Source organism: Mauremys reevesii, linkage group 5 (assembly GCF_016161935.1).
Source record: "Mauremys reevesii isolate NIE-2019 linkage group 5, ASM1616193v1, whole genome shotgun sequence".
In the NCBI taxonomy this organism is placed as follows: Eukaryota; Metazoa; Chordata; order Testudines; family Geoemydidae; genus Mauremys; species Mauremys reevesii.
The window spans coordinates 107,387,961-107,413,757 of record NC_052627.1 but is presented as its reverse complement, the minus strand read 5'-3'; the positions used below and the strand labels follow the sequence as shown (position 1 = coordinate 107,413,757).

General features: G+C 42.0%; 1 long non-coding RNA gene across 1 annotated transcript in view; it reads right to left on the bottom strand.

The window, feature by feature from the left end:
* LOC120406839 overlaps positions 1 to 25,797 on the bottom strand; it is a 101,748-nt gene that overhangs the window by 44,957 nt on the left and 30,994 nt on the right. Inside the window, exon 3 of the long non-coding RNA XR_005599623.1 lies at positions 5,994 to 6,127. This is a non-coding gene — a long non-coding RNA (uncharacterized LOC120406839). The remainder of the gene's footprint in view (positions 1 to 5,993; positions 6,128 to 25,797) is intronic.

Genomic DNA, 25,797 nt, shown 5'->3' with positions numbered 1-25,797 from the left:
ACCATGACTGTTTCAAATGTAAGTTGAGTCCTTATAAACTTTTAGGGTTTTATACATTAATGCAGGACCAAGCTGCTAAATAGGAAAAAGATGAGATTTATATGACCTAACAGAGGAAGAAAAAGTTCACTCAGTCTTGCTCACAACCCTGAAAAAGAAATTCAGACTCCTTTACATTTTTTTTTAAAAAAAGCAAAAACACATTTGTAGGCAGTCTTCAATGTCATTTCTAGCTCATTCTATGCCCTGATCCTGCTTCCATTCAAAAATCCTATTGACTTCAGTGACAGAAAGAGTAGCCCGTATAAATCATACCATAACAGCTACCAGTGTGAGGGATATGACTGAGCACAAGAGCTCCATAAAACAGGAAAGAAGTCCTAGTTGTTATTGCTACTGTTCAAGTAGCTCTCATTTCATTTACATGACAACCACTACAGTATTCCTGTCACCTAAAAGTAACATCAGGTATGAGAGAGTGAAGGAACAGACTTTCAGGGGGGGTGTCCTGATGAGGGAGGGCAAAAGTGGGGAACATTTCTTTGAACAGTGTAATTCTCTGATGTTAGCTCAATAGTTCATATAATTAGAGAAGTAAACAACAGTAAACAACAGTAAAATATCTATAGATGCTAGAGTAACTGCACACCATGATTAACGGCTTGATTTTTGCACTGATTCCAGCATGCACGTGTACCCCTGTATGCCTGTTCCAAGTCTAGCCCTTTAAAGGAGTTGATCCCAAGTGAGGGTAATTAGAGTTGTAGGCATGGCAGTCAAGCAACCAGACACAGTATATAACGCTGGGTAGGATGAGAGATGCTGGGTAGGGTGCTTACTTGGGGAGCTGGAGGAAGAGCTTGGGGAAAGATTGAAGGACAAGGCTAGACTGGATGGCTAAGAGCACATCGTCTAATTATAGAGGCTTCCCAGGGCTGGAGATCCACAGTAGAGGGTGGCTGCAGATATCCCCCCCCCCACACACACACATCCATCCCCTTGTCCTGCTACCATCTTGGGAAGTGGGTTAGCCACCTTGTTGACAAGGGCGGCTCTATGTATTTTGCCGCCCCAAGCACGGCAGGCAGGCGGCTTTTGGCAGCATGCCTGCGGTAGGTCAGCTGGTAATGCGGATTCGGCGGCATGCCTGCGGGAGGTCCGCCAGTCCCACACCTTTGGCGTCCCCACCACCGAATTACCACCAAAACCGTGGGACCAGCAGACCTTCCGCAGGCACGCCGCCGAAGGCTGCTTGACTGCCGCCCTCACGGCAACCGTCAGGCCACCACCCCGCGGCTTGCCACTCCAGGCACGTGCTTGGAGCGCTGGTGCCTGGTGCCGCCCCTCCCTGTTGAGCAGAGGAAGAAGGGTTGTTTAGAAGCTGAAGTGGAAGGGCTGAAAAGAACAGACCTGCAGATAGGGTGACCAGACCTCCCGATTTTATCGGGACTGTCCCGATATTTACTTGTTCGTCCCGCGTCCCAAACAATGTTTGGTCAGGATGCGAATTGTCCCGATATTTTGCACTCCGGTGCACAGACGGAGGGGGCTCATTCCCCCAACTCAGCCCCAGTCCCGCCCCAGCTCCGCCCCCTCCCTGCCCCATTGGATCCCTCCCCAAATCCTTGCCCTGGCCCCTCCCGCCTCTCCTCCAAGCATTCCTCCTCCTCCTCCCTCCCTCCCAGGCTTGCGCAAATCAGCTGTATGGCGGCACAAGTGCTGGGAAGGAGTGGGGAGAAGCAGATGCAGCAGCCAGATCAGGGGAGGCGGAGGTGAGCTGGGGCGGGGCGGGGAGCTGCCAGTGGGCTGAAATTCTTTAATACCACAATGCACTGAAGACTTCTGAGTACAAGTACCATATAAGCTAATTGGCCTGGGACAGAGATGTGTGAGAGGAAACTAAGGCAGCAGCAGGGCTCGTGCTGGATTGAGTAAACCTGTGCTAGATGTACCTATTTAATTATTATCTCCCAAATTTCAGCTAATAAGTCCAGTATTAATGTTCAGCAGTCATGGGAGGAGAGAGAGAAAGTGGGATAAATGTAGTGGAGTACCTTCAGGATTTTTCTCAACTCTTTTTCAACAAGCAGCAGTGAAAAGTGGGGCTATGATATGACCACCTAGAACTCTCCGTTCAATCAGTGTGTAAAAATCTTCTCCTCTTCACCAAGTGAGGTTGTCAGAATGACTTGGGAAACATTATGGGTGTGACCTAGAGCTTTTTGAAGGTAATGGAAGTCTCTCCATAGATTTTTGATGGCCTTTGAATTAGGTCCCGTTACTTTCAACCTGCACAAACCGTATGTTACAGAGTTTCTGTATTAGAACTATGATTCTGCAGCCCTTTCCTATGAAATTTTATTGCTGCATGATATCACTGATGCCAAGAATTTGGGAGTAAAAACAGACTAAATATTTACATTTCTAGAAAACATTGATACTCACAGCAGTTAGATTTTTTTAAAATGTAAGTATTACAAATCGTCTTGCTAAAAGGCAACTCCTATCTAATAGAGATTTGAACAAAACTTCCCATATGAGCAATTTATTTTAAAATAGCCCAAGACCTGGTTACTTGCCACTTCTGCTGAAGTATCTGGTACTGGCTACCATCAAAGAGTTACTGAACAAGATGGAAAACAGGTCCACTCTGCTATGGCAATTTCTATGTTCCATGTCAATGGGACTACTGATGTGATTTAGTGCTGCAGGATCTGGTCCTATATCAGTCATCTTCTCTTATCATGAAATTTAGAATCTCTTTGGTACATGATGACAAAATGCAAAAGCCTGAATGCCTATATTTTAAAATTATGCTTTGATTAAATATTCTGAGAAATTTGAGATTATAAATCAATATATGACACTAATCTGACAGATTCTAAACAAGAGAAGATTTTGGATTTTTTTTTAGTGGAACTAGAAACCCTTCTGTAAAGTTAGACGTGAATCACAGCAAACATATTTACCTTGCTCCTGCTCCTGCCTCTATGGAAGTCAGTGCTAAAATTCCCTTTGATCTCAGTTGGTGCAGAACCAGGGCCAATGCATATGGCTTCTGATTTTCAGTTTCAACCAATAAACACTGATATAACACCTCTGACCAAGGGTGACGGTTGGGGGAAGGGGTGGGGTGCAGTGGAGCAGGGGCAGTAAGGGGTGGGGCATTAGAGGAAGGGAGTGGGTGGGGGTGGGGCAGAGCGGGGAGTTGAGCACCCCCGGGGCCCGGAGGAAGCTGGCGCTTGTGATCTGAGTAACTAGCTAAGTAATACTACTTTCAGGATTAGTGCTCCTAGGTTTATCCTGGGTGTGGGTTGACTTAACAAAGGGAAGGTGCCGCACCCCCAAGAAAAAAGCCAACAACAATAGAACTATATTAAAAGAAAAAAGCCATTTCCCCAAAACTCTACTGAAGCCAATGGAGCTATTCTAGTTCACACCAGTTGAAAATCTGGCTTTGTATTTTCCACTCCTCCACGGAACTAGTCCAGTAAATGAACTTATTTGTGTGTGTGTATAGATGTCAAAATCAAACATAAACAATTATGTTCTGCTACAGAAATTAAATGATAAAACTAATTTCAACCACCATTAAATGAATGTATTTCTTTAAATATATTATCCAAGTGCTAAGCCAGCCAGACATATTGTAGAACTTTAATCTAATACTTATTAAATAACAACTATCATAACAGTACTATAGTGTAGTTAACATTTTCTATTATTTAGTCCTGTTACCTTAACATAATAGCTGTTGTAAAATGTGCTAACGAACCCATGAGAGCTATAGGTAACTTGGTACCCTTGGCAAAACTATGGGCTAGATTCACAAGGGGGACTAACTATTAGGCCATGGGATTTCTGGGGTAGGTCTTTCTCAGTGTCTCCTGTTGACACTGTTTCCGTTTGTATAAATACTAAAATATTCATTGGAGCAGGGACTGGAACCTAGATCTCCGAACCCCTAAGCTATGAAGCCACTCTCATGTTCTCTCTCTGCCCCAATGAATATACAAGTATTTTATACAAAGTGGAACAGCTTCAACAGGCAAAACACACCCTGCTATAACTTATAGCCCAACAGGTAGGGCACTCATCTGGTGAGTGACCCAGCTTCAAGTTCCTGCTCCCCAACAGGGAGCGTAGGGATTTTGAACCCACGTTTCCTACATCCTGGGTAAATGCTCTAACCAGAGAGATATTTGGTATAGGAGAGCATGACTTCCTTCTCCTCTGTTTTGTGTGGGGCCTGATCTGGTACGTATTCTGGTAAGTAGCCTCTGAGCAAACCTATTTGATTAGGCCCTGCTGGCAAGGTAGCAGGGAATGCTTAGTTTGTAAAACCCACTGGGATTTAGGCATGAATTAGGCACTAAGCTAGCTGGGAATCTCAGGAGTTATGAGGCAGTGTTCTTGCCCAGCAACAGAAATTTAGGCATCTAAGGGATTTTACTGGTGGAAATGTGAGCACTGAGGGACTTAAGATACCGCCAGGATTATACAGCAGTCAAAGAGGGGTTTTGTGAATGCCAGCAATGCCTAAACATTGGATTTAGGTGCCTACGTCCTCCTTGTGAATCTACCTATACTATAGCTAATCTTCTTACCTCTCAGAATAATACATTTTTATGTACAATGTAAGTAAACTGTCATAAAAGGACCACATGTGGCATGCAAACACAGTGGGGTGACTACAGGCAATTATTCTGGTGATGCATCAAACCTGGAAAAAATCTTTAAAAAAAATCAGCAAAATCACTTTAATTTGGTGGCTGGTTATTTAAGCAAAGGGAATAAAGGACAGTAATTTCTCCTGAGTCACTTCACAGGAGAGTTTTCAGTACTCCTGACAAGCCAAAATAGGCACTGATAATCCTGGCAGCCTAACACTAATCTGCAGTTAATTTACACTGGGGGAAAAAAAGTTTAGAAAATGTTAGAACAAATAGTCTGGTGTTTTTAAACTTTCCTTTCTACCCAGAGGAAACAATGTAGCCTTCTTGTGGTGAATAAACATTGAATAGTTATTGAAAATATTTTTTTTAAGAATGTAAAACAAAATCCCTGCCAAATGAATTTCAAACATCTGGAGTCTGATGTATGCTTGAGCTCTCCTATACCAGGATAGGTGGAGGAGGGGCAGGGGTTCAAGTGTATTAAATAATTGAACGGATTGACGGACAACACAACAAAGTTGTGCAGTGCTGCTTCCATTTTAGTCAATGAGAGTTTTGCCACTGACTTTAATAGAAGTAGGATTGGGTCTAGAGATTGCGACCAGTTGGCAGATATAATTCAATGCTACCTGAAGTTGAACTGATTGAAAATACTACTTACCTTTAACCAAACCAAGGGATAGTATATCAAATTTGTGCTGTTGTTTTGAGCTAACTGAAACTGACCAGATGTGAGGTATATCAATCTAATTTACAGACCCAAATGTGTCTGCATAATCTCTTGTACATTCTGCACAATAATGCAAGTCAATTAGATTCCATAGGGTGGAAGTCAGAGAGGAAGTGATTTCCACAAGAGCAGCAGAGGGGAAAAGGAGCCCCCCAGGGGTCACTGAAGAAATGCCAAGACAGGCATTTCAGCAGACAGGCCAGAAATGAATGGACCGGGATACTGAACTACCTTCCCACGCAGAGATCAAGATTTAGGCACATTTACAGGGTACAGTGGAGAAGTTTGCACTGCTACATCTTATGTTGAGTCAGTCCCCTGGGCAAAAAAGGACATCTGCTTCCAGGGATATTAATCCAACTTCTTTCCCGGACAGTTACAATTAAACAGACAAGCATAAAAAGGTAACATTTTAGGAAATCAAGTTCTTCATCTTTCTCTTCAGTCTTATTCTATGCATACTATTCAGAGCAGCAGCATTTTTCCATGCCAGGCACTTATCTTAATTTGTTTATAAACAGAGTTAATACTTTACAAATTACTTTCTATATAATTCTTTGAAACAGTAAATAAAAAACAGCACTCACAATTATACATATTCATGCTATTCCTTCTCACTGCTTCTTTGTAGGGGGAAAAAGTTGTTTAAACTTCCACTTATCAAGATCATGTTTCCTTGAACTGCTAGGAGATCATAACTACCTAGAAGGCAGAAAACTTCCTGTTGAACAAGAAAGGTTAGATGAGGTTAAAAAAAATGCATTTAATGATGTTGGTCTTTTCTTGGTAACGGTTGCTATGTAAAGTAATCTGATTTGATGCCATCAATTATAATGAGTGAATATTTCAGGATTATTACACTATGTTAACAAAAGAATAATGCAGCAGCTCAGCAGTCAAACAAAAAGAGAGACAATGGAGAGCTAAAATTACAAGAAAAGCATATATATAAAGAATAGAACACACTTTGGGCTTTGTTTCAATATCTCTTATGGAGCAACCATTGCCAAATGATAAACAGAAGTATCAAGAAACAGAAACCATAAGGCTGGCTTCAAGAAGCTGATAAGATATGGACTGTATTATTTACATACAGATAGTCATACACCTCATAAAACCAAAAGCCTTTTCTTATGGAAAAGCCTCAATCCCCCCCGCACCTAATACTATAATGTCCATTGGCCTGTGGAAGTTAGTATTAAAAATCCTCTACATAAAAACATTTTTTGTTCTTCAGTAGCTGCGTGTGCATGTTCTGCTGATAGCAGCCATGACTTCCCCACACTTTCCCAGAATGCGCTTATAAAAATGCGTAGACAGTGTGGCAGACGTATACACAAATGAAATGTGGCTACATTTGATAGGGAGGTTACAATTCAAACCACCTTTGTTGTAACCAGGTCTGATGAGCGTGATGCAACCAATTAGAAAAACACGTGTGTATGTAATTTGAGCAGGAACTAAAAAAATCACAGGCTTGGTTTTTAATCTTATTTGAACTTCTTCAGTTCTAGCTGGACCAGAAATGCTGTAAAAATAAACCCACAGACTGTATTTTGGTTTTTCAGTTCCTGATCCATTCTAGAACCAAGGAAGTGAAGAGATGTTAAAATAAAATATTAACTAAGCTATTCTGAACCTAAGAGAAGATTCTATTTAGGTTTGGTTTTAAATGTTGGTGACAGTTCTGGCCAGTTTTCACTCTTATCCAAATCATTCACCCACCCATACTTTCATGTTAACATCTTTCAAATCGCCTTATGCTCTTTCTAATTCTACATTTCAGAAGTCTAATATTATTTAATCATCATGTTTGGGGAACATCTTACATCTTTTCATCATGACTGAATATTCACCAACTGCTGATTTATATTTTCTTCCTTGAAGAAAACAAATAAAATAGCCTTGGACCTCACTGGCTACTTGAGCTGGTTTAGTACATCTTGCAGTCTGAAATAGCCGGTCTTTCCTGACCACTTCATAGCACCGAGTTTCCAACATGTAAGGGTAACTGAGATCCTGTATTATCAGTATTGTACTGTTCATACTTTCTCCTTTAGCTCATCATTCAGACCTTGAAAGTCTCTGAAAGTTTTCTATAATTATTTTCTTGGCATTTTTATCTTTCACTTCAGTCCAAATGGTTTGTGTTGGCATCCAATTTGCAAATGTCATTTTTTCTTCTGATATATTCTTTATACATATTATAATGCATGCCCCAATCCTCTTGAATCAGTCCTTTCTATGGGCTTTATATTTTATATTCCAGGTCCTTCTCAGATTAAACTAAATGTCATTTCTATGAATCACATTACATATCACTTTTTAAAAATGTGCACTCAAGACTTGCAGTTGCACTTACGGTATTTCCATTATTGTTTTTTGTATTATCTGTAAAGAAACAACATTTCAAAATACTTTGGATCCCTTTTTATAAGAAACTGTCATGTTTTCCATTGTATTATTTGTTACTTTTCCCCTCATTAAACATCTCTGCTTTAACAACATTTACCCACCATCGATTTCCTTCTCTCTTCTTTTCCCGTTCAGATGCATCTCCTGTTCAATGGCTCTCAGCTTCCACCTATGACTGGCAGTGGCACCGAAGCTGAATGCACTACTTTGTATCTTCTTTCCCACAGTCTCCAGAGGAGATGTCTGAACCTCATGTCTAAAACCACAGATCTCCACTCTTTTGTCCTTTATACCCAGAGATACATTAACTGTATTCTCTTGCCATCTAAATTATCTTATCACTGAGCTGTCTAGGCCTCTCTTTAGTATAACGGTTTCATTTCACACCAAGTACTGCACTTTCCCTGTCAGTTCTTTAATTATGACATCAGTAAAGTTGTTAGAGGCCGGGAGGGGAGAAGAGAATGTGTTTTTCCTTTAGGCGAAGAAAAAAAAATCCTGCAAAATAAAAATGAAATAAACAAATCCATTTGTTAACAAGGCAATCTCAAAAAACCCATTTCTATTACTTGCTAGATTCTGAGAGTCAAAGGCTCAGGAAAGACGCAATATCTTCAACGGTGTCTTAGTACCACTAATTATCCTGGCTCTGTCTGCAATTCTCCTAGCACTTGTAATCGCTACATAGAAATAAGATGCACAGCCTCCTTTCAGGATACCCTTATATCTTAAACAAAAATGTCTCATTACTCATATAAGTATGCACCTTACAAATTCCATATTTCTTTTCTGAGAAGAGCATTACATTTAAAAACTGGTCCCCCTTGCCTGGTTCTCTGCTTATTTAAGTTCTCAACCTGAATCTCATTATGTACAGAAAGAGCTATTACCATGGGCCACATCCTCGGCTGGTTTAAATTGTTGTAGCTCCACGCTTCAGCATAATTGATGGAGCTATGCTGATCTATACCAGCTGAGGGCTGAGGCACCAGATTTCTAAATGTGCAGAGATTTGACACCCTAGTCCTCTGAGATACTGAGTTCATAAAGTAGGTTAATATGCAAATTTAATCACACTCTCTCTTGTGACTTCTCCTGATACTTTTCTAATAACAATTTCCAGATTCTGATGCAGTGCCGGATTCTAATCTTAGATGAATGGTGTGCTTTTCTGTTTATCTTTGAAAATCTGTACCTTTGCTTCCATGCGTAAGACCAGTAAAAGATGTTACTAGAGATGTTGTAACGCACACAAACATCTGAGCTTAGATTACATTAGGGTCCTTTTACTTTATTCAATCTACTGCAATAAACTATTTCTGAGACTTTCTGCACCTATATCAGAAATCCTCTTAATTTCCTGCCTTTTGGATAGTGTTGTATGCTGTTAAACAATTGCTTCATTTCAGTTGTTGAGTAAAATTCAGGCTCACTACAAAACTGTCTCAAGAATGAGGTGCATGTAAATATATCAAAATATGTGTTAACCTACACTTGTACGTATACATCAATGTATTCCAGCAATGTGCCCATATGTGTGAGAAAGAGACTATGCATAGCTACTACTGCTAGGTCAGAAGGTGTATATGCACTGATACTTAATTATGAACCCTACGTCCTACCCCAGAATGCCCATCTCTGCCTTCCATGGGTTGGATGATTATTATAACATGTTTTAAAATCATATTTCAACAGATTTTATTGAAGGAAAACTGACTTCAGTTATACAAAGACATACATAGATGTAGCTGGGATGGAGGAGGACTCATTATTTCAAGAGAAGCTGACATTCTATAGCTGTCCAGCTGAGCATTCACAGAATATAGCACGATGTACACTTCTTGAAAATTATAAGCCAAATCCTGAAGTGCTAACTGAGTCTTCAATGGGAGTTTAGACTCCAAACATCTGTTATAATAATTAAGCTAAAAAAGTGACTTTTTTCCTAACTACCTCTTCACGATTCTATGGTTTGGGTGGAGGCCATTCATAAAACAGAAATTCAAAAAGTCACTATCAGCCTAGCCTTTTATCAAATCCCTTACAAACCCTACAGCCACATGTGAGAAGTGAACTTCGAACATTTAATGAAGTGAAACAGTAGTACATTTTAGCATCTTCAAAGGCAGAGTGCAGGTTTTGAAAGCTAAGTTCTTTAACATCCTTTATTAATTATTTAAATTCTTCTTTTTTTTTTGAAATTACACTTCTGTAGGCTTTTGCCTGATTATGATTTTTACTGTTGGAGAATTTTACTATAGAACTATTTTCGGTTTTACTTTAATAAAATATTACTTTAAAATAAAGCCTAAAAAAAAAAGTGGACAATAGACAGGGATCTTTCAGGTCAAACACAGATGGCTTTATGATGGCAGTAATATAAAACTATACACACTTTTTAAAGAGAAACTAACCATACTAAGAAAATAAATGACTAAAATAAAAAATTCTAAACACAATGGTACTTTATGACCTATTTAACCCTAGAGATATTGAATCTCTGGTACACGTAGCTTGAAACACACAGGCTCAAATTCAGAACAGAATGGGTAAGGTGGTGTTGCCCCTTACAATAACATACCCTCTTAAACCTGGCACTGTCAGGATTTAGTTGATGTACGTGTGCCTACCTAAAGAAATGTAGGCACTTAGGGGATGTCACAGCTGGAAATGTAGGCGTCTAGGGACTTCAGGTGCCTATAAAGTTAGGCAGCAGCTGAGCGTGTACACCTCTCATGTGCAGACAAAAGCACTGTGTAAACAAACCCTCTTGAACTGTTAGTATGCATCAGCAGGGTCCACACGGACAGTTAGTATATGGCAGGCTTGTGCGGGATAGATTTATGCCCTAGCTTGCTGTGAACTAAATGTTAATGAAGACAAGTCCTATGTCCCCCTGGTGAATCCAGCCTTTAGTCTCTCTGTTCTTCTGTTCTCCATCTGTAACAATGGGGATGATAGTACTTCCCTACATCTATCAAAGGTTAGGAGGCCCTCTGATATGACAGTAATGGGGTCCACTTAAGTAAAAGCTGTCACAAATCATCCACCCTACTTTGCATGCTAGTTTTTCTATTTACTTAAGTTAAACCAACTTTGACTCCCTCACACAAGTAGGTTGTATAGGTAGGTATAAGGGACTCTGAGTTAAATTAATTTGCCGGGTCAAATTTATATCACTTTATATGTTACCTCTGAATTTGGCCCTGAATTTGACTATGTACTTTGGCTTCAAGCAGGTGTCATCTGAATTCTGGATGTATTTTTATCTGGCTTTAGCCCCCAAAAAACTCCAAAATGCCTATTCAAAACCAAATACTTAGAAGGATCCTTAACAATGGTATCTGTATCCTGATTTGTGTAGACAGTGGCCCAGCATGGCCGATGGGTGGAACAAAGAATATAAAAAGGTATCACTGTCTTCTGCATCCTTTCTGTGGTACTAGGGATAAGAAGGATTAAGAAGAACAACTTCGCATCAGAACCACTCAGTGCTCCTTCTCTCTCATGGCTTTAATCACTTCATGCCCGAAAGGGTCAGAGAGGAGAGTGGGCCATAATGCTGCACCAGACCATATAGTGGTCCTGCAGCATCAGAGACCAGGGGAGAAACAGACTGCACTATCTTGCAGTCTCCCTGTGTATTAGGCCACTCCCATACAATATCTCCCTGATCTCCCCATGGAACAAGGTGGCTTCATTATACCCACTACTTATCCACTGGCCATGTGCCACCATTTGACTCTTAGTTACATATTAAAGACTGAGTTGTCTACTCCTGATCCCATTGAAATGAATGGCAAACTACTTACTCTGATGGCAGGAAGATCAGGCCCTTAATCTTGTGGGGCCCTGTGCTTTGCTGGTCTACAAGATGCTGGAAGAACACTTGGAAAGTCTCCACCTCAGTGAAGCAGCAGGACAGGATCTATCCAAAGTTCTCAACATTTCCAGACTACTGTGTCCCTTTCAGGAGTCTGATTTGTCTTGTGCACCCCTCAAGTTACACCACACTTAAACTATTTGCTTACAAAATCAGACATAAAAATACAAAAATGGCACACCACATTATTACTGAAAAATTGCTTACGGTCTCATTTTGCTTCCTCTCATTTTGCTTACTTTCTCATTTTTAGCAAATAATTATAAAATCATTGGAATATAAATATTGTACTTAGATTGCAGTGTATAGTATATGGAGTAGAATAAAGAAGTTGTCTCTATGAAATTTTAGTTTGTACTGACTTCGCTAGTACCTTTTATGTAGTCTGTTGTAAAACTAAGCATATATCTAGATGAGTTGATGTACCCCCTGGAAGACCGCTGCATACCTCTGGTTGAGAACCACTGCCCTAGCCCATGTATCTCATCCCAAAAGGGAATGGTCTTTGGGCCAGGAGAAATGTTGCCCTGCTTAACTAGTATCACTAATGCTTTGCTCACAATTTATATTGAGGTTCCATTTGTAAAATGTTTGTAAATGATTACTAGATGTTATAAGCATAGTAGACATGTATTATAGATAGTTATAAGCACATCATTAGAAGGTGGTATAGAAGATTATAATAAACCTGTTGGACTCTACAGCAACTGATAATAGTTGATTAGCCTCTGACTGCCAGAAGCTGGGAGTGGATGACAGATGGATCACTCGATAATTGCCCTGTTCTGTTCATTCCCTTTAACACACTTTGCATTGGCCACTGTCAGAAGACAGGATACTGGTCTAGATGAACCATTGGTCTGATCCAGTATGGCTATTTTTATATTCTTATGATTAAAAGTGTATTTAACCCTTTTTATACTACATTACAGTTCCATTTATGCTGTGACCAATGCATCAGTCCATAACAAGCAGTAACTATGTATGCACTTTGCTCCTCGATAGGGCAGCAAACCTGCTCCACAACACATCCTCTGGGTCTCCATGTAGAATTCTGTCCTAGATACAGAGAATGTGCTGAGCAGCATTTCTTATCTCCTTCTCCTCTGTGACCTACTATAGTTTTTCTAGATATTCAAATGTCATGATTTGAAAGTCTGATACCTCAGGATCTTCCAGCATTAGCAGCAAATGTATCATTTGGGAAAGCTGGAAATTTTTCCCTTTCTAATAGGACAGAGCTCTCATTTCTAGCCCTGCAGGGATTTAGATATTGGACAAATATTACTGGTTCAGGATTAAATATTGACCATTCTGCGCTTCAGACCAGTGTAATTTTTTTCAGATTTAGGGAATATAAGGAAACTGTTTTGCATGTTCATTTTACAAAGAAAAACAACAAACATAATGGTTGTCTGGAATGCTGGAATGCAGTATTGTTGTAGCCATATTGGTCCCGGGATATTAGTGAGACAAGGTGAGTGAGGTAATATTTTTTATTGGACCAGCTTCTGCTTGTGAGAGAGACAAGCTTTCGAGCTTACACGGAGCTCTTCTTCATGTCTGGGAAACTAAGGCTATGTCTACACTACCACTTATGTCGGTATAACTTATGTCACTCAGGGATGTGAATAAACCACCCCACTGAACCACATAAGTTACATCGACATAAGCGCTGGTGTGACAGCAGTATATTGGCAGGAGAGCTTCCGCCACTCATTGGGGTGGATTAATTAAGTCAATGGGAGAGCTCTCCCCTGTCAGCTTAGGGCAGCTACACTAGCACCAATGATTCAAGCACAGCTGCACCGGTGCAAGTTTTCTAGTGCAGACATTGCCTAACTTAGGGTATGGCTACACTTGAGAGTTGCAGCGCTGGGAATTACAGCGCTGGTCGTACAGCTGTGTAGGGAAAGCGCTGGTGTGTGGCCACACTCACAGCTATGAGCGCTGCAGTGTGGCCACATTTGCAGCATTTGCAGCGCTGCTGGGAGTGATGCATTATGGGCAGCTATCCCAGCGTTCAAGTGGCAGCAACGTGCTTTTCAAAAGAGGGGGGTGGGGTGCAGTGTGACAGGGACCAGGGGAGAGAGAGAGAGTGGATTTTTGGAGCCGACACTGTGTATCAGCTCCCTGCCTTGCAAAATCAGAAAATTTTCCCGACCCCTTACTCTTAATTGCAAACAGCCTGCAGACCAGATAAGCAGCTGCTCCAACGGACTCCCTTTCTCTCCCTCCCCCCGCTGTTTCTCTCATCAAGCAAACACTCTTCCCCATGCCTGCCTCATTCACAGCAAGGTAGTGGGTTTATCTCATTTGATTGTTCAGTCAGTTACAGATTGATCACGGCAAACAGGAGCTGTGTTTGTTTTTTAGATAAGCAGCTCCTGGAGCCCCGAGTTCACAACAAAACAAAGAGAGGCAGCATAACAAAACAAAGGGAGTAATTTAGTTAAAAGCATTCTGGGATATATCCTTATACCCTGGAGGCCAATAACAGTGCTGGTGTGTGGCCACACTTTACGACCAGCGCTGCAGCACCAGCGCTGCAATGCTTATACCCCAGGTGTACGGCCAGCGCTGCAGCCAGGGAGTTGCAGCACTGGATGTGCCCTGCAGGTGTGGACAGTTACTAATTGCAGCACTGGAAAGCCTCCACCAGCGCTGCAAATCTCAAGTGTAGCCATACCCTCTGAGTGTCACTGCTAAATACAAGATAGAACAGATCGTTCAGAATAAGTAGTTAACACATAGTTCAAGGAACCATTCAAGGTGAAGTGGCCTATTAACACCTCTCCAGTCACAGAGAGGAAAGGAAGGAGGGGGAGTAGCTGGGTGGGAGAGGATTGTTGTAATAAGCCATAAATCCAATGTCTCTAGTCAGTCCATGATTTTTAGTGTCTAGCAGAGTTATGAATTTAAGCTTCCAGGCTTGTCTTTTGAAAGTGTTGTGCAGGTTTCCTTTGAGGATGAAAACTGAGAGGTCAGATATACAGTGGTTGCTTTGTGAAAAGTGTTCACCCCAGGTGATGTGGTGTTTTGGTCTTTTATCATGTTCCTGTCTGAGTTCATTTGAGTGTGTAGTGGTTTCAACCCACATAGTTGCTACTGGGGCATGTAGTGCCCTGGTTGAGGTACACCACATGTTGTGATTGGCATGGATCTTGAAAGGTGTGTTGTGCGGGGTGTTTATTATTGTAGCAATGGAGGTGTGTCTGCAGGTTTTGCATCCATTGTTCTGGCAGAGTCTGGTGCCACTCTGAGTTGGTGTGTTCTGGTCTGTGGGGAGCTTACTTCCAATCATGAGCTTGGAGAGGTTTGGAGGTTGTTTGAAGGCCAGAAGAGGGGATTGTAGTTGTTGTAGTTGTTTGATGATACCCCGTATGGATTCCAGTGTGGGTTGGTAAGTCACAACTAGGGGTGTGCGGTCAGAGGGGAGTTTACTCCTGTATTGAAGCAGGTTCTCTCAGGGTATTCGGGTGGCCCATTTCATTATGAGATCCACTTTGATGCAGTGTCCTTGTTTGGTGAAGGTGGTTTTAAGTGGGTGAAGGACAGTGAAAATGTATCAAACCAGTGAACTAACAGTACAGGTCTGTCGCATCTTATCCGCATTTAACATGCGCGATTTCAGCTTTACGCGGTTGGCAAAAACAAAAACAAAAAAAAGAAAGAGAGAAATAACAATTTTAATATTGTACCTGTAGTGTGGGCGATTCCGCTCGCCGTTGAACTCAATGTAATTTTGACTGTAAGCGGTTTTCGCTTTACACGCTAACCGCGGAATGGAACCCCCACGTAAGATGAGACAGACCTGTATTTCTCCCTGGTTGCATTAAATGAAACAGATATCATAAGGCTGCAGGTGGTAGAAATGAGAGTTCTTCAAAAGACGGTAGGTGTAAAGTGGAATGATTTTAAGACAAATGAAGAAGTTAGAAGGAGAGAAGGTTGTGATATCAGGGTACAGGACTGGATACAATCAAAAAGATTCTGATGATGGGGACACTGCAGAAGAAAAAAAGATGATAGGATGCTAAAAAAATAATGAAAGTGCAACCAAGATCATTCCAATTTAGAGGCCCACCGTGGACTAGAGGCAGGATATCATACACAGAGATTTGACCAGGCTGGGCTTAATGGAGGAATAAGTCATGGACAGGAATAAATGGCAATGCTGTACTGCTCTATCTGGAAAGATGCTCTGGGATGAAACAGAAATCCCTAGTGGGCTCAATGAGGTCTGTCTTTTATGAGTTATAGAAAGCTGCCCTTGGAGTAGGGCTTTTATTGGTAGGGGGCTGATAATGGGGGGGTTGATTTTCTGAACATCCTGATAAATTTAAATATACAAGACTAATAATCAGAGGGGTAGCCGTGTTAGTCTGTATCTACAAAAACAACAAGGAGTCCGGTGGCACCTTAAAGACTAACAGATTTATTTGGGCATAAGTTTTCATGGGTAAAAAATACCACTTCTTCAGATGCATGGAGTGAAAATTCCAGATGCAGGCATAAAGTTACCTTCTCTTCATGTGTCAGTATATTTATGCCTGCATCTGTAATTTTCACTCCATGCAATTTTACCCACGAAAGCTTATGCCCAAATAAATCTGTTAGTCTTTAAGGTGCCACGAGACTAATAATATAACATTGCATACTGTGCGTGTGTGTGTGTGTGTGAGAGAGAGAGAGAGAAAGAGAGAGAGAGAAAGAGAGGGAGAGATACATGATGGAGGTGGAATGGGTGCACCAGTGTGGGAACCATGAATGAGCTATGCCAGTAAACCCAAACCAATGTCAATAAGAATGTTACTCCAAAATATCCCATCATTTATTGTGTATAAACTATGTATGTTACAGAGAGATGAGGATATTCAAAGAATGTTTTATAGGGTTTTGAAAAATCAAATAGCCCTATCTTTCATACCTCCACCTGTAATACTTAGTTCCCATGAGTCCAACTGTACAAGGCTCTGAGGGCATATAAAACTTCTTAAAATGACTTTTTCTACGCTTAAAAATGTCACCACTTTAAAATCTGATTTCTAGTCCTTCCCAGATTAGAAAGCAAGTGCTGGGTCTCTTTAAGAAAGTGGGAATCTCCCCTTCTGTGTAGTAAAAAGTTTCTCTTTCAAGCTCTACCGGGCCACTTGATATGAGACTTTAAAACATTGCAACCATAATATCTAGGTAGGAAAAGTGTCACTGACCTGAGACAATGCCTATCAGGGCAGATTTGATTTCTAGGGAGGGATGAGGGGATTCGACATTCTCTGTAGCAAATTGACATTTTTAAAAGGCAGCTGTTTGAAGCATCTTATGGATTTGGAAAGTTAGAATGAGAGTTTCTGGAAGATAAATTGGGGGTAGAGAGAGCAGGTGAGGCAGAGAAAGGTACATAGTAGTTAACCTGCAGTGGTGTCTGATAAATTGAATCACCTGGATCTCACCTCCACCTATGTGTCCTGTGGGGGTATTTTTTATTTTTATAGATGTATGTGACATTTATCAATATAAACAGTATGGATAACCACATACTGATTAGAACCAAGATGCCAAAAATCATGGTCAAATGTGTATAATTAAAATACTCCTTCCCTTATTGCAGTAAAGAATATTGTTTGCTTTGGCCCTTTCCTCAGTGAAGTTGGCTGTTGTGGACATTTATGGGACGTAGAATCATAGAAGCATAGGACTGGGGGAGACCTTGAGAGGCACTCAGAGGCAGGACTACATAGTAACTAGACCATTCCTGACAGGTGTTTGTCTAACTCGTTCTTAAAAACCTCCAATGTCAAAGATTCCACAGCCTCCTTAGGTTATTTGTTCTAGTGCTTAACCACTCTGACAGTTAGGAAGTTTTTCCTAATGTCCAACCTAAACCACCCTTGCTGCAATTTAAGCCCATTGCTTCTTGTTCTATCCTCAGAGGTTAACGAGAACAATTTTCCTCCCTTCTTCTTGTAAAAACCTTTAATGTATTTGAAAATTGTTATCATGCCGTCCCTCAGTCATCTCTTCTCCAGACTAAACAAGCCCAATTTTTTCAATTTCCCTCATAGGTTACGTTTTCTAGACATTTAATCATTTTTGTTGCCCTTCTCTGGACTTTCTCCAATTTGTCCACAGCTATCCCGGAATGTGGAGCCCAGAACTGAACACAATACTCCAATTGAGGTCTTATCAATGCAGAGTAGAGCAGAAGAATTACTTATTGTGTCTTGCTTACAACACTCCTGGTAATATATCCCAAAATAATGTTTGCTTCCCCCCACAATAGTTTTACACTGTTGACTCATATTTAGCTTGTGATCCATTATGACCTCCAGATCCCTTTCCGCAGTACTGCTTCCTAGGCAGTCATTTCCCATTTGTATGTGTGCAACCGATTGTTCCTTCCTAAGTGGAATACTTTGCATTTGTCCTTACTGAATTTCATTCTATTTTCTTCAGACCATTTCTGCAGTTTTTCCAGATCATTTTGAATTTTAATCCTAGCCTCCAAAGCTCTTGCATCCCCTCCAAGCTTGGTGTCATCCACAAACTTTATGTGTGTGCTCTCTCTGCCATTATCTAAATAATTGATGAAGATATTGAACAGAACTGGATCCAGGACCAATCCCTGTGGGACTCAACTAGAGATGTCCTTCCAGCTTCACCCATAATTATTCTCTGGGAACAGTTTTCCAACCAGTTATTCACCCACCTTATAGCAGTTCCATCTAGATTGTATTTCTGTAGTTTGCTTATGAGAAGGTCATGCGAGACAGTAGCAAACACCTTACTAAAGTCAAAATAGACCACATCTACCACTTCCCCCTATCCAAAAGACTTGTTACACTGTCAAAGAAAGCTATTAGGTTGGTTTGATACAATTTGTGCTTGACAAATCCATGCTGACTGTTACTTATCACCCTATTATCTTCTAGGTGTTTGCAAACTGATTGTTTGATTATTCACTCCATTACCTTTCTGGGTACTGAAGTTAAGCTGTTATTCCCCGGGTTGTCCTTATTCCCCTTTTTATAGATTGGCGCTATATTTGCCCTCTTCCAGTCTTCTGGAATCTCTTCCATCTTCCAGACTTTTTGAAGATAATCGCTAATGGTTCAGACATCTACTCAGTCAGCTCCTTGAGCATTCTAGGATGTATTTCATCAGCCCCTGACAACCTGAAGACATCTAATTTGTCTAAGTAATTTTTAACTTGTTCTTTCCCTAATTTAGTCTCTGATCCTACCTCATATTCACTGGCATTCACTATGTTAGACATCCAATCAATACTAACCTTTCTGGTGAAAACTGAAAAAAAAAAAGTCAGTCAGCATTTCTGCCATTTCCACATTTCTGTTATTGTCTTCCCCGCTCATTAAGTAATAAACCTACCTTGTCCTTGGTATTCCTCCCACTTGCTTGGCAGCTGCAAGATGCCTCCCTTTGGAATCTATTTTTCAGCATGATACTACTATCGTATGTATGCGTGTGGTTTCTTTCTTTGTGGCCTCTTGCTGACATCATTGCTTATTTAGTTCTTGTATCATGCTAATAACCATGGCATGTGAGCACCTGTCAGTGGTGCATTAAGCAACATGACTTGCATCTGTCACATAAGGACCTTTCTTCCTCTTACCTCTTTATTTCACCAGGAATAAAATTGTATGTGGATTTTTATTATTAATAATTTTATGCTGTACTCTGCCTTGCACTTAGAGTGGAAAGTGATGAAGCTTGTATTGATTCTTAGATCTTGCAGGAGTTCTTTGCATAGTTTTGAACTAGCCCTTGAAAGATTCAGTCTCCTGAACAAATAAGTTTTACCTATGTGGTGGACAACTCCGTTGGTCCAGGGGAATAGAGCTGTTGATGGCAGTACCCTTCTCCCAACCTCTCCCCAGTACCTTTGAGGTTATTTCTTGGTATCCTGGGATTAGACCATTCAGCAATTTGAAGATAAAGCTCAAGATTATGAACTTGATTTGGTACTACATATGGAATCAGTGTAGCAAACAGAGAACGGGTTCGATGTGTTTATGGCAGCCAATGTTACTGAGAACTGCAATATTCTAAATTGGCTATCATTTGCTCAGGGCTGACCATTTCATGCCCAACTAGACTGTGTGTCACTGAGGCCAGGTTACCATCTGCCAGGATGGAATGCAGTCTACCATCCAGCAGTTTGGGTGATCAAACCAAGAACTGTAAAGCTCAGTTGCTTTAACCTTCTGTTGTTTATTTCCCTGTATCACTGTAGATAGGCTACTAACTAAATTTTGGTGAAATCTGCAATTTCCCTTGATTTCCATGAAACCTTATATTTTTCATAGTCAATTTCAAACTGACTACAACACTAATAAACTAAGCAAATATGCAAAACTTTTTATAGAGTTTTAAGGCCAGAAGGGTCCATTGTGATCATCTGGTCTGATCTGCATAGCACAAGCCATAGAACTTCACCCAGTAATTTCTCTATCAAGTCATAACTTCTGTTTGAGCTATAGCATATCTTTTAGAATGCCATTCTGTCTTGATTTGAAGACTTCTAGTGATGGGGAATCTACCACATTCGTAGGTAACTTGTTCCAATGGCTAATTAAACTCTCTGTTGGAAAAAAGTGCACCTTATTTGTAGTCTGAATTCACCTAGCTTCAGCTTCCTGGCGTTGGATCTTGTTATGCCTTTTTCAGATAGATAGGAGCCACCACTATCAAATGTTTTCCCCATGTAGGTTCTTGTAGACTGTAGTCAAGTCACCTCTTACTATGTATTTTAGGTAAATATTGAACAAATGAGTATTTCTTGAGATGTTCTAAATTACTCTGGGGCCAAATCAGTCCTCATCTGGTCAAGAATCAGAAAAGTAATGTGGCTTACACCCAACTTTCTACCATCCTCCCCTTGATTCTGCACCAAACACAAATCAGTGCAACCATAAGGATCAGGCCCCTACAGTAACAAATTCAAAATTCCATTTCCAGTTGCAAAGTTCCTCCACATTCTCCTTCAGGTTTTGCTACACTTTCATAGGGTAGTATAAGAAATCTGAGTAGTACTGTTGGTTTTTAGTGGACCTGCTTAAAGTAACTTAATATTCAGTGTGAGTCAGTTTAGCAGAGTGGAGCCCTGATGTACTCACCAGTACTATCAACACAGAAACTCTTGCTCCATACTTATGTGGGTTTTCTTTGCTTAGTGCAGAATCATCTTTGTCTCTAGTGGACTGAAATGTGAAGATGGCAAGACATGCTTCTCTGGCATATGCACACATCACTAAACTTCCTGAAAACACCTGCCTGTGCGTGCGTCCGTGTGTGTGTGTGTGTGCGCATGCGTGTGTGTGTGTGTGTGTGTGTGTGCAAGGTAGATAGTTCTCAAAATGCCTATGCATGTTTTATAGCTCCACTATACAAATAGATTGACTTTATATTTTCTCTTTTCAGACCTTCTATATTAGTAAGGTATTTTTCCCATTGTGACAAAGCCAAACTAACAAGATTAATAATAATAGGATTTATTAGCCTGACAATTGATCTCCGCTAGATAATCTTCATACTCTAACAAACTGATCATATTTGAGAGAAACAAGATTTCCTAACATATCAGTAATGTTTTACTTGTGACACTGGACTTCAGCAAACTCTGAGGACAATTTTAAAAGGAAAAACAACTCCATGTACCACTGCATTTATAAATGCCCCAACTGTAAACCTGGCTAAAAGGGGCAGTCAAAAATGCTTTTCATTCTTCCTGGAAATGAGTCTGTTAGAATGGTGTAGTATGAGAGTACTATCCGGGTAATTCTTGAAGGCAGCATAAAGATATATATTTCTATTTTGTTAGTCCCAAATGTTATGAGCCAGACCTCAAAAAGTTAGGAGAGTTGGCCCCAAAATCATATTTTTAACTTCAAATTATTGAATCATGCTTTGTGCTTCCTAACTCCTTCTGTGCACACCCTATTGCAGGTTTTCTCATCCCGTGGGTCAGGACCCAAAACTGGGTTGCCAGAATGTTTCGAAAGTTGCATTGCCGTTCCCATGGCTCCTGTCCCACAGGCCTGGCTGGGCTCGCCTCCCTGCTCCAAGCACTGCAACCTCTGGGGCCCCAGCGCTACTCAGGTTTGGCCCAGCTGTCATGATGATGGGAATCCGGGTAGGCCAAATTTTAGTGAGTGGCACTGCAACTCCATGAGCCAGGTCACAACTCCACTCTCACAAATTTGGTCCGGGGGGTGGGGGGGCGTTGCAACACCTGGAGCAGAGAGCCAAGCCCCACAGCACAGGAGCTGCAGCTACAGGAGCCACCACTGTGGGGTGAGTGCCGGGCAGGACCTAACCGCGCCGCCCAGAGGCAGGATCCCATTGAAGACACCTGAGGGCAGCGCTGTAACCAGAGCAAGTGGGGCAGCCCCAAAGGGTGCAAAGCCATGGGGGCGGCTCAGGTCGGCAACACCAGGCAGCTCTGGTCAGCCTCGCATGGCGGGGCTCGGGGAAGGAGCGCACCTCCACCTCCTGACTTACCTCAGTGGCCTATAGGGTTGCCAACAGTCCCTTATTATAATGGATGTCCCTTATTATTTCATCTATGTACAACTAGATCAGAGTTGCTGAGTGCTGCAAAAAAGCAGCAAGAAATACCCCAGCAAATATAGGTGAGTACTGATGATTATTACTATTATTAATTAAGCTGATGATAATATCAGGAGGATGTGTTGGGCAGGGTGCTAAGAGAATAGTCTCTTATTTTTTAAATATAATGATGGCAACCCAGCTTGTCTGGCTTGGGGGGGCTGCAACCAAAAAATCTAGGGGGGCACATGACCCCATGTGACCCCCCCACCACCAAACGTCATCTCTGGAAGGGGCACAAATATGCTTGCTTGCCCAGGGCACTAAAATGCCTAGTTACAGCTCTGTTCCAGGACCTCTACCCCCAGACTATTTAACATAAGAACATAAGAACGGCCGTACCGGGTCAGACCAAAGGTCCATCTAGCCCAGTATCCTGTCTACCGACAGTGGCCAATGCCAGGTTCACCAGAGGGAGTGGACCTAACAGGAAACGATCAAGTGCCATCCATCTCCATCCTCTGACAACCAGAGGCTAGGGACCATCCTGGCTAATAGCCATTAATGGACTTAAGCACTTAAAAGAGCATAAAAAAGCATTTAAAAGAGAACTGGATTAAGAGAATTTATCCAGTTCTCTTTTAAATGCTGTTATAGTCAACTATAATTTACTGGGTCACCACAGGCCATAAACTTTTACTAATGGGTCCTGAGCCCCAAAAGGTTGAGAACCACTTCTCTATTGTGCCTCATATCCATTAATAATGCTAGTGCTTACATATTTATAGTGAGCAATGAGATTTTGCTCCCTAGAAAATCCAACCAAGATGAGGGCCCCCATGTACTCACCATTTCACAAACCTGATAAGAGACAGTCCCTGCCCCAAAGTGCATAGTGTCTAGTGAGTTTCTGATGTGGCAGCTGGAACTGGGACTCACCAAACTCCTTTTGTTAGTGCTACTGTACATCCATTAGATTAAAACAACTCTTAATTGGGGACCATAGTGCAAAGGTCTATAGCATGTTAGCAGGCTCCGAGGCATTCTGTCACCTTCAAGAATTAGGTTTGCTCTCTGGAAATATGATACACTTATTAAATCAAGTTCTGCCTCTTTTTTAAGCTTCCACTCAGTAGGATCTTCTAGTTTGTGGATACAGGCAAAATCTGTCACGTTTTCTCAAACACCTTTTAAATTGCCACATCGTATTCTTAAAGGGACAGTTCTCATTAACCAACTGTTACTAATAAAAATACAACAGTAAAACAAATATTAGCACACCATCCAAATTCTCTTCTAAACAAGTTTTTCAATATAAAATCACTCCAACAACTACTGCTGTATCCTTACCTTTACTTTTATATGCATAAAAAGTAGGTGTCACTTCCACAAGGGTCATAAGCAGACTTTAAACCCATAACCTACAGATCCACAGCACAGACCTTGTATACTTCCAGTGGGAAGAGACACACCCTCACACTGGTGGAGAAAAGACTAACGAGCTCTTCTGGGCCTGTTCACCACTAACAAGGTGCAGCTGCAAGGCTTGTTCTGATGAGGTGTGGGAGGGCTTAAAAGGGAAAACCTGCCACAGGAAGGGATGGTGAATAGGAAGAAGGCTGCCCTGCCTCAGACAGCTGAGACAGACCCAGTGAGAGGGAAACAGTGGAAGCCCTCCCCACTCCCAAAGCTGCATGACCCATCCTCAAAACAAGAGGAGGGGTGGAGGTAGACCCCATTCTAGACTAAGCCCAAAGGGCTGATCCAGAAAAGACTACCTCATATCCGAGTCACCCTTGCCACTCTTTGTTTTTCTGCAGACTCCCCTCTCTCATAAGGGAAGGAAGAGGGAAGAGGACTTTTCTTTTGTTTGCTTGAAGAAACCCCCCGCCCCCACACACACACACACAGTTGGAAGCCTACTCAGGGAGGGGAGAAGAAAGACATTATTAAAGGACCAGAAGTGGGGTCTGTTCCCCAGACCAGTACAGGAGCAAATAGTAGTGGGGAAAAGGTGCTGTTATTCTCTCTGTGGACCAATCCATACAGAGTAACACAATACACACTGCCGGTGGGTTACACAAATATTTGTGAGATACCACTGGGCACCAGGATTCTTAGTTTCTGATTATAGGGAATGAACTCGGGACCTCTGGATGTGAAAGTATGGCCTGCTACCATCTGACCTAAAAAACCAGATCTCATAGCATGGAACTAGCATTGGAGTCATAAGCTAGTATATGTGGCCTAGTTTAGAGGCTGACACAGAACAGGTCACACAAGCACCTGAGATGTTCCCCCCTGAAACGTTGTGTGGCAGAATGGATGAGCTGGGTTTTATTCTCTGCTCTGCCTGAAGTGATGTCATCCAAGCTCTGAGTTATCTTATCTGTTAAATTGAATGATAGTTACCCCCACCCCACTCCCAGAGTATGAAATCTTGGATCCTAATAAAGGTTATAGAATATAACAGAATATTAACAGAAGTCACCGAAAGAGCTGGGACTAGAACTGGTCTCTAGGCTTGCAGTTCAGTGCACCTTCCACTAGGGTACTGGGGCATTGTGTGAGTGGGATACTTGCTGGCTATACCTCCCCAGTTTCCCTTCGCAAAAATCACACAAAGGTTGCAGTTTACACATCATCACTAGTCTGGCTGTAACAAGGGTCAAAATTACATTATTCAGGAGAGTTGGCAACAGTGATATTTCCTAGAGGCAAGCTTGTCATTTACCCTTAGTTGGTTGCACAGGGGAATAAGGGCACGTGAGCTTCACCCAACCTCCTGGACAGCTTGCCTGAGTCAGTGCTCCAGGTCCGGAGAGAGAAACTGGCTCTGCAGGGCTGCTGCTCCCACCCCACCCTCCAGGAGTGAGTGGGTAGAGACGGGTGGTGAGTGCTGCTAACAGGCCAGCCAACATTGCAGAGCTGGCACAAGGGTGGGGGAGTATGGCTGCTCTGTGAAGGGCAGCAGTAACTTGATTTCTCCACCTCCCTCCCTCCTGCAAAGGGGGGAAGAGAAGCAGTTGTGATTTCCTGACGCTGCTTTAAGGTAGCACAGCTCCACAGGGTTAAAAATTGAGTCTTGTTCTAGCCCTAGCGGGCCCAGTGGTGCAAGTAAGCTGGTGCGCTCAGGTACGCTGTAACGTTAAGACATTTATTGCTGGTATGCTGTACTGGAAAGACACATTTTCAGAAATGAATTGTAGAGCCCTGCGCGGATACAAATTTATACCTCAGATGCAGATATCTCTGGACAGAAATTGGTATCCACTGAACCGCAGGTCTCTCCTGGGATCTGCAGAGGTGAAAGGAGCAGAACATGGGGCCGCCGCTCCCAGGAGCCAGAGTCCCACACCGGCAGCTCCTCCAACATGGCTGTACTTTCTCCAGCCCCACCCCCAGCCCTGGTCTCTTGCGGGGCTGTACAGACCCCAGACAGGAGACAGAGCTGCGTGGAAGGGCTGGGGGCGGGGCATGGGGCAGTACAGCTGCACCGGAGGAGTCGCCTGTGTGGGGCGCTG